The sequence below is a fragment of the Topomyia yanbarensis genome, chromosome 1 (genome assembly GCF_030247195.1).
Source record: "Topomyia yanbarensis strain Yona2022 chromosome 1, ASM3024719v1, whole genome shotgun sequence".
NCBI lineage: Eukaryota > Metazoa > Arthropoda > Insecta > Diptera > Culicidae > Topomyia > Topomyia yanbarensis.
Window position 1 is genome coordinate 212,483,268 of NC_080670.1, and position 11,003 is coordinate 212,494,270.

General features: G+C 42.2%; 1 long non-coding RNA gene across 1 annotated transcript in view; it reads left to right on the top strand.

Moving 5' to 3' along the window:
* Nucleotides 1-4,206: 4,206 nt before the first annotated feature.
* The window catches only part of LOC131691576 (uncharacterized), a 36,481-nt gene continuing 29,684 nt past the window's right edge, over nucleotides 4,207-11,003 (top strand). Inside the window, exons 1-4 of the long non-coding RNA XR_009305808.1 lie at nucleotides 4,207-4,887; nucleotides 4,972-5,224; nucleotides 5,283-10,605; nucleotides 10,690-10,944. This is a non-coding gene — a long non-coding RNA (uncharacterized LOC131691576). The remainder of the gene's footprint in view (nucleotides 4,888-4,971; nucleotides 5,225-5,282; nucleotides 10,606-10,689; nucleotides 10,945-11,003) is intronic.

Genomic DNA, 11,003 nt, shown 5'->3' on the forward strand with positions numbered 1-11,003 from the left:
GTGTGCGTTGTTAAAGTTTGTGAATCAGCTGACTTAAAGCTGCTCACTGGATGACCTCGCAGATTACCGTACTGTCTCCCTCCCTCTCGACTACAGAAATTGTTCAGTAAGCCCACAGGTTGTCCACAGCTTACACCGAGGTGAGGTTGGACAGATTTTCACTACCAGCTCCGAAGATCTCCGAACTTTCTCTCCGGGCTCGACATTTTTGTTGATATCGCCTGTCCGCTGGATACACAGGGACTTCGTTGGTCCTTCTTGATCCAACAAATCTGCTATCGAGTGGTGATCCTTCAGCCAGGAAAGCGTATGCGTGCACGTTTTCGTTTCCTACCGAACGGCATTTGGCTAAATCGCCTATTCGACTAGATAACGTTCTACACTTTTAAGCTTAGCGACAGAAGACGCAGGCAAACTACTTTTTTAACGGCTGCAAAATGAGCGAAGTTTCCTAGAGTTCGAACAATACATGTTTCGATATATCCAAATATGTATGCGCAATCGATGACACGAGATAGAAAGAAAACTTCAGAAGCGTGAGAAGTGCCATCCGAGCAGTAGCGAAACTCTCCGAGTATCGATGGAATACGATTGGAATGCTGCCGACGAACTTTTGACACTATCTTTAGAGAACACTCAGCTTCGTTATCAATGAACCAACAACGAATGAGTTTCCGATGGCACGATCATGCTCGTTCGAAGGAGAGCTAAAATGTGGTCTTCTGAACACCGACATTAAAATTCTTAGACGTTTGATGAAGGTACGGCTGGAGCGCACACTCCGAACCAGTCATGTTTTGAGCGACGCTCGAAAATCAAAAAGGGTTCATCAAACCGTTCCATCTTGCTGGGCCCGAACTCTTCTGTAGAAATCAACCAGGAGTTCGACAAATGGCTTGTTTCGGTTGCCATTTTCTCTTCTACACAACTGTTAGTTAATATGGGCACCTCTCGAAGTCGTTTCGTATAGAACGATCTGGCAGACAAGGAGATCCGCCGTCAATACTGCTCTTTGTAATCTATCTTCATCCTCTTCTCACAAAAGTGGAACAAATTTATGGTGGCCATCTCTGTGTTGCCTATACTGACAGCATCACTGTGCTAATAACCTCAACACCAACGATCGGTCGTATGTTTTAACTTTTCAGCCGTTCTGTATTTTATAGATTTTATATAAGACTTCGACAAGGACTTTATTGTGGATGCACTACGTGCAGAAAGCATTGCTCCAATTCAAAAGATTGAATAGATATCGGAAACAGTAGCAAGGGCGTTTGATGTAACAATTCCGAGGAAAACGGAACGGAGGAACTATTGGCGTACAGCATATTGGTGAAACGAAAGGCTCATCGTACCGTCCGTGCTACCTGTCTAAAAGCCAGAATACGCTTTCAAAGAGTAAGATCTGAGACAGTCAGAGAAGAGCGTAAGGTAACATTCCAGGCGGCCAGGGTTGCTTTTAAACGGGATACAAGCTGACAAACTACGCTGACAATAAGAAAGGACTATCGCTGAAACAGTTCTGATACCCAAAAGGGATTTCGACGGTGGATGCCATCCACACAGTCATCGCGAGCGCGGAGAAAACATCGAAGCAAAATAGAAATTGGGTGGCAATCGCCATAGCACTGCATAGATTTCTGGTTCCGGGTTATCTGTGTGAGGTTCTGAAAAAATTCTGAACCGGGTACTGGCCTGTGAGACGAGGCAGAAGTCGATTAGTGTCGTTTAAGCGGCGCAAAGCTGCTCCCGGAGATAACTACATCGGTTTGGACATGCTTCGTCACCCCTTTGGCCGAAGTGTGAAAATGTTTAAGAGACACCGGAACACGCGGTCTTCGAATGCCGTTGGCTCCAAGGGTTGATCTCCGCACATGCCTGATAGTTGACAATATCGCCGAAGAGATACCGTGGACGCTGTCAACAGAGTAGTAACGCGTACACTCTTCAAGCTGGAGACGAAATTCTGTAAGGGATCAACAAAGTAGCACCACCAGCTAGAAAGCCGCCGTGAATCAACAAATCGGGTTCGGAAGAAATTCGTCGCCAGAGAACTCTCCGTTGGAGTAGATTTGATCAATCGCCAAGGGCCAGTTGAGTAGTACACGACTTAGCACCGAATACAGGCGTTAGCACCGACTTTGGCACTCTACTGGTCGATCCATGGATGAGACCTACAAATCAGCAGAAGCGCAGGATTTGGGGAGAACTAACACCGTCGGGGCGCTCTCCATCGATGAAATCTAAGTCCATCGCCAGGGACTAGATGATCGAGCGAAATTTCATCGCGGGGGGAACTCTTCGTTGTAGCAGGTTAGATCTACCGTCAAGGATCTGTTGAATAGTACACAACTTAGCACCGGGTATGGGACATCGAGCGCCAGCGAACCGGAATCGCCGGACCGACTTCGGCACTCTACCGGTTGGCCCATGGAAGAGGCCAAGAAATCAGCAGAGTTGGTTTTGGGAGAACTAACACCGCCGGGGCACTCTCCGTCGATGTAATCAAAGCTCATCACCGGGGACTAGATGAGTCATGTACGACGAAGTAACGATAAGACAGGAAACTGTAACGCTAGCTGGACGACCGTCATCCACAGCTGGAAGAAATTATTATTTATCAAAATGATGTTACATCAATTAATTTGATATAATCTGACCGACGAACCTTCTCCATAACACTGGGTTCGCGGACGCGGCCGCCTCTCTCCATCCACGGTTGCGTCCGATACCTTCCAGATCTTGCTCCGTCTGGACAGCCCACCTAGCCTGCTGTACCTCTCGTCGTCTTGTACCTGCCAGATTTGAGCAGAACACAATTTTAGCAGGGTTGTTGTCCTGAATTCTCGCAGCGTGCCCTGCCCTTCGTATCCTTCCGGTTTTGGCCACCTTCTGGATACTTGGTTCGCCATAGAGCCTGGCTCGGGGAGCTTGTGGTTCATCCTTCGCCTCCACACACCGTTCTCCTGCATGCCGTCAAAGATAGTCCTAAGTACATAGACAGGTCCTCCTCGAGCATGGTCCAGGTTTCGTGTTTGTAGAGGATCACCGGTCTTATCAGCGTTCTGTACATGGTACATTTAGTGCTTGGGTGAATATTTTTGATAGCAATTTCTTTTGGAGCCGGTAGTAGGAACGACTTCCATTGATGTATCGTACATTTTTAATTACGGAGAGTTTGGGTGCAGTTCTACCATTACCCGGTAGTGGTCTTAGTCCATGTTAGCGCCCAGATATGTTCTGACGTATTCGTGCTCGAGCTGCGCGTAGAATGTGTCCTTATATTCATCAGTGCTTCCGGAGTGTGGGCTGTGCACGTTAATTATGCTAAAGTTGAAGAACCGCCCCTTGATCCTCAACCTGCACATTCTTTCATGATCACGCGCTTCTGCGTTTCGGCCATCACGATGCTCAGTTTGTGTTTTTATTGCTCATTTACTGTAAATATATAAAAGACACGTGGCTCCGATAAGCCCACGCGTCTAGCCGTTTCCATTAAACGAATTTTAAAAAATCGGATCCTGGTCGGAATCCTACACATCACGCCATTATAGTTCTGAGTAGGATTCCATAAGAATCTTGAGATAACTATCACCATTCGGAGAAGAATTCTGTCGGAATGCCAAGCATGATTTATCAGAATCCCAATTACTATACTGCAAAATATTAACGGAATCCTGGGAAGCCTTACGAATCCCAAACAGAATTTTGAGAAGCATGTCATCGGAATTCTTAGAGAGTACCAAAAATAGACTACAGAGTGCCGGACTCGTGCGTCAAAATGGCTTGCAGTATTCAATTTTCTCTGATCAGAGAGGAATTTTCGAAAGTAGTTCAAAATCCGTCTCCTTATGCACGGGTCTGTCAGTCAAGTTCTTCCGTTCAAGAATGTATTTTTTAATATTTGAGTACATTCAGCTCACGATTGAGTACAAAAAACTTAGTAGTGAGTTATGATTTTTTCTCAAACTGTATTAAAGCGATTTATCATTTTTTTTGTTTGCGTGTTACCTCAATACTTAACATTACTAACTCAATATTAGGCTATTTTTAATTTTCGTGTGCGCTATAACAGTAAAGGTCCTTACATGGAGAACTTGCATTACCTAACAGTAGGTAATCTAATTTTTTCCTGCAGCGAAATAACGACAGCAGATTAAAATTACCCACATGGTAGGTAATGGAACTTAAGTGTGTATGTATCAACGCAAAAAAAATGCCGCTGAATTCAAACGTCAGTTTCTTACCCGCGTGCGCGCTCAACCGGTCCGATGGCAGCTGACAACCTATGCTGGTGTTGGTAAGGCCGGTTCTACCTACTAATGTCAAGCGCACTAACACAAAAACACCGAATGAATGATCAAATACTGAGACAGCTTTCGCTATCGAGATGATTCGGCTTTGAAGAGTGAAACAGTACACACCGGAAGGCGGCTTTTGCGACCACAAGCAACAAATTTAAAGAGTGAAAATGTTATTCCCAAAGAAGAATAATTGCAAGAGTGATTAGTGTAGATATCTTTTACTCCAGGAATGGTGCTCGCGAAAGTACTCTTAAATTTGATCAATTGCGATTGGCGAATATTTATTGAAAAATAGTCGGAAATTGGTTTTCATCTTCTCGTTGAAAAATCGTCGGTGTAATAACAAAAAAAAAAGGAAATGTAGCGTATAAGCAATATATTTTGGGAGTGAAATCCGCAAAAATATGTCCGCAAAGGTTGCACCCAATCGGACACGGAAAAAGGTCCACGTTCCAGAAAAATCAATGTTCCAAAATGGCTGCCGCAGACGCTTGAAATAAAAAAGGTGTGCTGATGGCGATCACAGCCCGTTTGCTTGACACCACAAAGGAAGAAAAATAAGACGTAATAATGCAACTGAAAGGTAAAGTTTTCAATTTCATCCGATTCGCGTTACTGTATCAAACGACAGTATGATTTCAATAATTTTGAAATATTTTATTGATAGGATACTCACTGATTCGGAAGTCCCAACAGGACAGCATTTCGCAGCTGATTTTTTAAACGACGGAGCCTACTCGGATGCGTTGTTGGTATCGTTCGGCAATTAACAGCGAGCGTCGTCCGGTCATTCGAAAAAAAATTGACCAAATCCCGAACATAGCAACCGACTCGAGACGGGCTACTTCGATCGATTTTAGAGGAAAATGACTGACCATGTCATTGCGAAATAGCAGCTCGCACTGCTGTAGAGTGAATCGGTATGTTTTTTGCTGGTTTTACCGTTTTGCTCGTTAACTTTTCGTTTCTTACCCTCAGGACCACCTCCGGGCGTACGTCAGTGTCAAATTTTAAAAACGGAATTGGAAATCGAAGCAGATTATGGTACATTTTGTCAGTGGTAAAAGTGCACAGACTAAGGTAGTGTACTTCACACAATTAGCTGAAAGAGACAATGCATCTGGATCAACTGCATGAGGTATCGGAATTTAGGAATTATTTTATTTGACATTAAGCTAGATTCAGGATAGGCACAGCAATTTATCGATCGATTGACAGTTCATACACAAAACCGAGCGGCTAGTTAAATAATTTATAATTATCTCAATATTTAATATTTACTTTTCGCATTACACCTCGTGACCATTGCAGCGTTATGAACTGAAATTGGATATCTAGTTCCGCGCAAAGAGCTTCATGTGTACAGAAAAATAACTCGCCTACGATACAGCTGTCGTATTGTTATTGTATTTAACGGGATAATTATCTCCTTGAGGTTTGAATCTCCACTTTCTGTTCAGCTTTTGATTTTTTTGAGAGCGTCTAAGCAAAACTCAAACAGGTGTTTCTCAACAATTTCGATTTCCCATGCCAACTATCCACAGGCTTTCGCAGCCTCCTGCGATCCACATGAACAGCATTAACGGCATGTTTTCGGGACGTGATATTATCACTACGGAATATTATTTTTGCGAATTCATTGTTTCTAAATGACCCAACATTAAGTCCCAACCATTTTACTTATTTTATTCTGGTTTAATAGACGACCGTCAGCTCCAATTTGTATGTGTTTCGTGATTTTCAGTAGTTTCTCTGTAACGGTATAGAGGCTGGTATTTACTATGTTTCTATCGGAATCCAGCTTCTATACCTATCGATCGTAAAATTCGAATAATTTCAAAATGCCAATGATGCCACGCTCGAATAGTAAAATTAGCAGTTTACGCCGTAGCACGAAGATGTGGTAGTAATTCCACGTTGATCGGCATATGCGTTTAGTTATCAACAAAGCTATTATAGTTTACGAAGTTTTAACAGACAATTCCAGTTATGTTTTCATCTTTTCTAACTTGTATGTGTTTAGTTCCATAGAGGTTAGTATTCACTCTATTTCGGATAGCACAACAAGAAACTCACTTCTCGATATGTACTTAACCTTCTATAAATCTACTGTGACTCTAATATTAAACCTGAGAAACCCATCAAAAATTTTCGAAGCTGTCTAGATTTTCTGAGCATATCTAACCGTACACACGAAGCGCACTTAAGCTTCCAGATATTACTGTACTCTTGGAACATAATCAATAAGCTCATAATCAATAATCAATAAGCTCGGAACTTCCGTACCCACATTTAAAATGTCGCCACAGAAACAGTCACGGTCGCCATGTTAACATGCGTATATATCCTTATTCTAATACATTGCTTCCGAGATGTGATATTAACACTGCGGGCTGTACTTTTTCATCCGGAAACATATGAACACTCATCGATGGGTATATGTTTCGTTCTATCTTCCCGAGCAAGGAAGTCACCATCGTTTGGAACTATAAACTACGTTGTTTGATAGTTTCAATTCAAATCGTTTCATTCAATTCCTTTCCGTTTACATACTGCCATACTGAATTTAACCGAATCAACCGGACTAAATTCATGCTTCAATTCAAAACTGTTCACTCTTTGACAGTCACACGCATTTGCGGCAAAATCAAGTTTTTTTGGGAGAAAATAGACATACGACTTACATATTGCAAATTGATTTGTTTAGAGGGACGATTGTGAACAAACACAAACTTGATTCAGAAAGTCGTCATCATATGACCAAAGGTCGCATGAGTACGAACAATACCGAAATACTTCCACTGTAAGTTCTTTTTAAGTTCTATTTCTATTATTTTTGCGAAAGCCATTCACTGAAATTTCTCAATATTTTCTATTTCCTATTCGTATGCGAAATGTCGGTTAAGCAGGACACCAGCCTACTGTGGTTTCTTTCAAATTCTATTTCAATTTTTTTGCGAGTGATTTCAAGCAAATCTTTCGACACGTGATATTATCACTACGGAATATTCTTTTTGCTTCTAAATATTAAACTTCACAATATTACAATATGCATTGCAAATTTACGGGACTGATACATCTTGAATTCGTCATCATATGACCAAAGGTCGCAAGAGTGCCCGTAGAAGGATTCAACCACTGAAATTTCGGATATGTTTTAGAAATTCGTTTTTTGTTCTGTGTATTGCTTACTCGGTGATATCGTTCCGTTGTGTGATACTATCGCCACGGTATATTACTCTTGAGGAAGAAGACGACCAATTCTAGAACAAGCCAAGCTTTCGATACGTGATATTATCACTACGGAATATTATTTTTACCCTGAGTTGGTCCGCCATCTCCGAAACCTCAGCCGTTTCTTCACCGATTTTCATCGTTTGACGCTCCATCGAACTGCATCCCAGCAGGCGTGTGTTATGAGCCTACGAAGCGTTCGGATTCAAACTACAGCACATAATGCGGGTCTAACTCAGACTGAGGTTATATTTTACTTTAAGTTTCTACAGAGCTACAGCGTCGGGCGGTACCTACGTGACACTTTTTGCTACGGTCAGCGTTGTCGTGCAGTAGACTCGAGTATGCTGACGATTTACAGTTCAGCGTTGAAAGAGATGATACCAATCACTGTAGGTTCTTTTTAAGTTCTATTTCTATTATTTTTATGAAACCGGAGTTAATGCTAACCACTAAAGTTTCTCAATATTTTCTATTTCCTATTCGTATGCGAACTGTCAGATAGCAAACCAGCCTATTGCGGTTTATTGCAGAACAAGCCAAGCTTTCGACACGTGATATTATCACTACGGAATATTATTTTTGCCTTAAAGAGAATCTGAAAAACGAAACAAGTTAACGGATCACTTCAAGATAAACTGTGGTTGAAAGTTGTTAATTATGATTGGCATTGGCACGAACTCAATGCCGTTCTTGGATTTGTGGTATTTGCTTTGTCAAATAAAACACATTCTCTTTGCGTGTCCAGAAGGGAACTGACTTAGTTTTATTTCATATATTATTTACAGAGTTGATTTAAACCTCGAGTTGGTTCCGTCGATTCGCTGATTCAAGCGCTTTCAGTCGCTTGCCGTTTCGTCGCCATCTCCATATGATGACGACGACGATGATGATTACGAAAAATGCACCGTCCAGAGAATACGATGCGACGTCGTGTGCGCTGATTGTGTTTTGGATGATCACGTCGTCCCCGAACGGCCACATCGTGCTGAGTTGCGTGCTTCGATGAAATTGGAGAACTGTTGCAGTTCGATGGCGGCGCGCATACTTTTAAGGCCCTCCAATGCGGATGTTTGTGGTGCTCCGTTTATGCTGAGAACGGGCATTTCGATTGTTTTGAAAACGCTACGATTAAGGGGACCATGGTGCATAGTTTAGCTTAGAGTCCCCCGCTAGCACTCGGACGATGATCAGCCGCCCCTAGCAGACGCTGTTGTGAGCCGTTCCTAACATGGAGAACAGACGCTCCGCTACAGGTTTTCCGAAGCGAACCACCTTCACTGTCTGCTTACGACCGTAGTTTCCACCGGGGGTTGGTTACCCAATCTCTACTATAGTTGCTCGTACCCCGGTCAGTACCGCGTGGAGGCAGGGACGGGAGTTGCAAGGCGTAAGGTAAGGACCACGCGTGGGGTATTTTATTCATTCGGATACGCAATACTCAGCCATTTACCAACCACAGCTGGACGAAACTAATTAGAAAATCAACATTCTCCAGAACAACAACAGCGATAACAGTATGGACGAAAACAACGACCGAGAATACGGGACCGAATGACCCTGAGAAATTATTAGAAGCCGCTGAAAATGATTCACCACCGTGGAAAAGAATCTCCGCGCGGATTGGAATTATTTACTGTAAATATATAAAAGACACGTGGCTCCGATAAGCTCACGCGTCTAGCCGGTTCCAATAAACGAATTTTAAAAAATCGGATCCTGGTCGGAATCCTACACATCACACCACTATAATTCTTAGTAGGATTGCATAAGAATCTTGAGATAACTATCACCATTCGGAGAAGAATTCTATCGGAATGCCAAGCATGATTTATCAGAATCCCAATTACAATACTGCAAAATATTAACGGAATCCTGGGAAGCCTTACGAATCCCAAACAGAATTTTGAGAAGCATGTCATCGGAATTCTTAGAGAGTACCAAAAATAGACTACAGAGTGCCGGACTCGTGCGTCAAAATGGCTTGCAGTATTCAATTTTCTCTGATCAGAGAGGAATTTTCGAAAGTAGTTCAAAATCCGTCTCCTTATGCACGGGCCTGTCAGTCAAGTTCTTCCGTTCGAGAATGTATTTTTTTAATATTTGAGTACATTCTGCTCACGGTTGAGTGCAAAAAACTTAGTAGTGAGTTGTGATTTTTTCTCAAACTGTATTAAAGCGATTTATCATTTTTTTCTGTTTGCGTGGTACCTCAATACTTAACATTACTAACTCAATATTAGGCTATTTTTAATTTTCGTGTGCGCTATCTGACATCTGTACATCCTACCTCCTCCAACTTTCCTGTTTTTCAGCAGCGAAATAACGACAGCAGATTAAAATTACCCACATGGTAGGTAATGGAACTTAAATGTGTATGTATCAACGCAAAAAAAATGCCGCTGAATTCAAACGTCAGTTTCCTACCCGCGCGCGCGCTCAACCGGTCCGATGGCAGCTGACAACCTATGCTGGTGTTGGTAAGGCCGGTTCTACCTACTAATGTCAAGCGCACTAACACAAAAACACCGAATGAATGATCAAATACTGAGACAGCTTTCGCTATCGAGATGATTCGGCTTTGAAGAGTGAAACAGTACACACCGGAAGGCGGCTTTTGCGACCACAAGCAACAAATTTAAAGAGTGAAAATGTTATTCCCAAAGAAGAATAATTGCAAGAGTGATTAGTGTAGATATCTTTTACTCCAGGAATGGTGCTCGCGAAAGTACTCTTAAATTTGATCAATTGCGATTGGCGAATATTTATTGAAAAATAGTCGGAAATTGGTTTTCATCTTCTCGTTGAAAAATCGTCGGTGTAATAACAAAAAAAAAAGGAAATGTAGCGTATAAGCAATATATTTTGGGAGTGAAATCCGCAAAAATATGTCCGCAAAGGTTGCACCCAATCGGACACGGAAAAAGGTCCACGTTCCAGAAAAATCAATGTTCCAAAATGGCTGCCGCAGACGCTTGAAATAAAAAAGGTGTGCTGATGGCGATCACAGCCCGTTTGCTTGACACCACAAAGGAAGAAAAATAAGACGTAATAATGCAACTGAAAGGTAAAGTTTTCAATTTCATCCGATTCGCGTTACGGTATAAAACGACAGTATAATTTCAATAATTTTGAAATATTTTATTGATAGGATACTCACTGATTCGGAAGTCCCAACAGGACAGCATTTCGCAGCTGATTTTTTAAACGACGGAGCCTACTCGGATGCGTTGTTGGTATCGTTCGGCAATTAACAGCGAGCGTCGTCCGGTCATTCGAAAAAAAAAATTGACCAAATCCCGAACATAGCAACCAACTCGAGAAGGGGCTACTGCGATCGATTTTAGAGAAAAATGACTACAATGTCATTGTGAAATAGAGGCTCGCACTACTGTAGAGTGAATCGGTATGTTTTTTTGCTGGTTTAAACTTTTTGATTGTTAACTTTTCGTTTCTTACCATCAG